Here is a 4969-nt window from a genome sequence, read left to right on the forward strand (position 1 = left end):
GATTCGTGTGCTTATATGATTTCTTTAAATGTGATTTGGAACGCATTCCTAAATCTCATTCATACTCTTGCCAGAGATTCTAAATCATATCATAGAGTATTCTCCCTCAAACAGTTTGAAGGTTAGAGATCCCTTGTTGCGCATTCACTTGCCTCCATGGCTAAGTGGCTTAACCCCAACGATGCCGTGGACACCCCGATGGGGTGACTTTGACATAATCAAAGATCAAGGACTTAACCACAAGACAATTGTGATGCCTCAGGTCAAAGGACTAATTTGCATTATCCCAAACATGAGTTCTCATGTGACATGAGTATGAGAACTCTTCGTTGATCACGTTCAGTGAACTCATTCTCTACTGAGCACCTACGTACTTGTCTTGATGTCACACACACCAATGACTCGAGACTAGTCACTCTCCCTGAGAGAAGACATAGCACGTACCGATCTTGACGGACTGTCAATGCCCAATTGGCAATCCTATGATCAGGAACATTTAGGATGTGTCTACGAAAGAATGGTCTCATGAATCTAACTTCATTAGATTACATTCTCCCAATCACATATTCCTTGGACTTTATCGTTTAAGCATATAACATTTATATGAGACGGCTCAAACAATAATCTTTGCCCTTTATAGTTAAACTAGATTAGTTTAACATGCGAAATGTCCATAAAGTATCATCATATGATTGGTTTTAGGGCACATTTCCAACATCCTGAGTAAGCATCCATGAAGCTCAAAAGTTCACACCATGTCGTAGAGTCTATAAGTCTATCTATGAGAGGAAGAGGAAAGCTATCATTCGGGCATCCTATGTTTAGGTCGGTGTAATCGACACACATTTTCCACAAGGCCTTTTGAAACAGGAAACTTTCCTTGGTCGGATTCTTCTTAACAAGGACAACATTTGCTACCCACGTTGGATAATTGACTTTGCGTATGAAGCCTATGCCTTTGAGTTTTTCAACTTCTGCCTTCATTGCCTTGTACCGCTCAGCGTCATAAGATCTTCGCTTCTGTCTCACTGGCTTGGTCTTGGGGTCAATACTTAAGCGATGACAGATGATATCGGGAGAGATGCCTGGCATGTCCTCGTATGACCAGGGGAAGACCTCAGTGTTCTCTTGCAAAAAAGAGATCAATGCCAACCGAATGGGTGGTGCTAATCTTCAACAAGCGATCCGAATAATCTTTTGAGATAGAGACCTTCTCCAACTCTTCAGCGGGTTGTGCTTGCTGGGTGAAAGAGTCATCTCAAAGATCGTCGAGTTGACTGTTGCCACCGTGAAGATCCAAGTTGGCTTCATCTGGGCTGGTCTTTATGACTTGGTCATGTATAGAAAGGGTTTCCTTGGGCACAGGCAGGTGCTGTTGCTTGATCGAAGTGTTGTAACATGATCGTGCACTAAGTTGATCTCCTCCGATGTAACAATTGCCATAGGGGGTTGGAAATTTCATCAACAACATATGTGTAGATACCATGGCGTTGAGATCATTGATGCATGTGCGTCCCAAGATGACATTGTATGTCGTTGGGCAATCAACCACTAGGACGTTAGTGGTAATGGTAGCTATGTAAGGGCATGTACCAATGGTGAAAGGTAAGTGTATGCTCCCCAAAGGTTGCACGATATCACCAAAGAAGCTTATCAGAGGGGAAATCGAGCGATCGAGCAAGTGTTCAACCACAGTAAGTGCCTTGAAAGCTTCAGCAAACATGATATTGACTGAAGCCCCCGTGTCTACCAGGATTCGTCGTACTTCAAAGTTGGCTATGTAAGCTTCCACGATTAGTGGGTCGTTGTGAAGGTAGATGATACCTCTTTCTTCCTAAGGGTAGAAACATATTGGATCCCAATTAGGCTTTTGATACTTACCTCCCCTGATGTCTTCCACGTGAAACACTTGGTGGCCAGACCTTAAAGCTCGTTCACTATTTTTCATGGCCTTGTTGGAAGATTTATATATGGGTGTGCCACCACTTATGGAATATATCACATTCACCTAGCGTTGGTTACGATTACCCATTGGAGGGTGAAGATGGAATTGATCAATTTTTCCTTCATGTGCCAAAGCTTCAATATGATCACGAAGGGTAATACACTTATCGCTGTCATGGCCATTATGCTCGTGGTAGCAGCAAAATGTGCCCGTGTTCTTTGTGGGCTTGTAATCCAGGTGCCTCGGCTTTGGCTTCGGTAACAAGTGTGCTATGCTGGGGTAAATGTTGGAAATGTGCCCTAAAACCAATCATATGATGATACTTTATGGACATTTCACATGTTAAACTAATCTAGTTTAATATCAAGGGCAAAGATTATTGTTTTAAGCCGTCTCATATAAATGTTATATGCTTAAACGATAAGTCTAAGGAATATGTAATTAGAAGAATGTAATTTAAAGAAGTTAGATTCATGAGACCATTCTCTTTCGTATACATATCCTAAACGTTCCTGATTATAGGATTGCCAATTGGGCATTGACAGTCTGTTAAGATTAGTACGTGCTGTGTCTTCTCTCAGGGAGAGTGACTGGTCTCGATTCATTGGTGTGATTAACACCAAGAAAAGCATTTAGTTGCTCAATAGAGAATGAGTCCACTGAACACGATCAACGAGGAGTTCTCATACTCATGTCACATGAGAACTCATGGTTGGGATAATGCAAACTAGTCGTTTGACCTGAGGCATCATAGTTGTCTTGTGGTTAGGTCCTTGATCTTTGACTATGTCAAAGTCACTCTTTCAAAGGGTGTCCACGACATAGTTAGGGTTAAGCCACTTAGCCATGGAGGCAAGTGAATGCGCAACAAGGGATCTCTAACCTTCAAACCGTTTGAGGGAGAATACTCTATGATATGATTAAGAATCTCTGGCCAGAGTATGAATGAGATTTAGGAAGTCGTTCGAAATCACATTCAAGGTAATCATATAAGTAAATGAATCACATTGGATAGTAGACATGATTAAAATATCAAACCAAACAATGTGGTTAAGAGTATTGTATTAGAGAAAGACCGTATTGCATTGTAATCCTAAACTGAATAGGTTCTCCACCTCTTCTGATTAGCTTGGGTAATCATGACATACTGCTAGGTGTCACTCATGGTTTGTGGAAGCCCTAAACGTGTATAATCACTAAAGGGAGAATTGAAAGTAAGTTTCAATTCACAATCGATCGTTAAGAGTAACAATCGCCCACTGCCTCGCTAAAAGGAACCTAATGGATCGTACACCGTGTAAGGTAGAGATTGAAGAAACAACGGAGATGAGTAAGGATAATTAAATGGTTTAATTATTTATGGCTAGGATTAATTAATATGTTAATTAATCAAACGACTAAGTTTGTTATAAACCTAGGGTTAGTTTTGGGCCCCAAGGCCCAATAGGATTTGAATGTCAAGCCCATTAACTCAAGTTGTATGACAACTTGAATAAACAAAGGGCTTGACAGCCCAATAAACCCTTAAGGCCGGCTAAATAGAGGAGGGTAGTGAACTTGTTTTAATTTCAAGTTTGCCACTCCATTATGAGGTGGTATAAAGGCAACTTTATAGCCATTTCATCCTTATGGTTTCTTTTGGAGAAAAGATGAGAACACAAGCTCCCTTTTCTCTCTAAGAGGCCAGCCACCCTAGAGGATTTTAGCTAGCAATTACTTCCTCTAGGTCACTCATCTCTTCTTCAAGTCCTACCTTGGTGTGGAGACTTAGAGGTTCTCAACTTTGGGAACTTGGAGAATCCTTTCAACCATCCTCATCTAAGAAATCCATGGAGCTAAGAAGCAAGGAATGAAGGCCCTCTCCTTGGGTGCTTAGCCTTTGCTTATGCAAAGAGGAATCAACAAAGGTATAAAATTTCTCAACTCACTTTGTTCTTGAGTTGAGTCTTGGTTCACATAACTACCAGGCTTTGAATTTCATGGGTAATGTTTTGTTTTTGAGTGCATACAAGCATGATTCCACCTTTAAATGTTAATTGCATGCCATAGATGTTTCTCAAATGAACATTGTTTGTGCCATACTTGACCAATCCCGAAACTACTGAGCACCGGTCAACGTTATACCATCAAGGACCCAGAAGAGTTTCCCTCAACCAGGAGGCCAATCACAGCGCGACACGTGTCGACATCAGAAGCCAATCATAGCGCGACACGTGTTAACATCAGATGCCAATCACAACACGACACGTGTCAATGTCAAAATGAAACTAGAAACTCTCTTCTATAAATAGAGATCATTCTCTCACAATATTTCCGAATGTCATTTGTACTAAATCATTCACTTGTACACACTAAAGGAAAGCTTGAACCTATGTACTTGTGTAAACCCTTCACAATTAATAAGAACTCCTCTGCTCCGTGGACGTAGCCAATCTAGGTGAACCACGTACATCTTGTGTTTGCTTCCCTGTCCCTATTCATTTACATATTTATCCACACTAGTGACCGGAGCAATCCAGCGAAGGTCACAAACTTAACATTTTATGTTGTACCAAAGTCCTCACTGATTTTGTGCATCAACATTTGGCGCCGTCTGTGGGAACGACACTTATTCCCACTCTCTTCAGCTTTGTCAAGCTGGTTTCCACCATTTATACACTCTCTTTTGATCAGGCATCCCTCGCCAACATGGGGAGTAAAGGAAGCCACAGCACACAGAATGACACCCCTCTTGCACCTAGTGCGAAGCAACGAAAAAATGAAGGAAAGAGGGTTGCTCTTTAAGCTAAAGTCGATGAGCTAGAAGCTCAAAACAACAAGATAGCAATGAAGAATGAGGTCCTCCAAGAACAGTATGAGAAGCTCTTTGAGACACTCCACAAAACTATGTGTACTCAAACACGCGACCTTGTTGCCCCTATGGACATCAACCATCATCTGGGTGCCCCCCAACATGGAGGGTCACTTTCCTTCGACATGGGTATCCCTGATGAGGAGCAAGCTAATCATCAAAACATTGATCAA

This window comes from Malus domestica, chromosome 01 (genome assembly GCF_042453785.1).
Source record: "Malus domestica chromosome 01, GDT2T_hap1".
Lineage (NCBI taxonomy): Eukaryota > Viridiplantae > Streptophyta > Magnoliopsida > Rosales > Rosaceae > Malus > Malus domestica.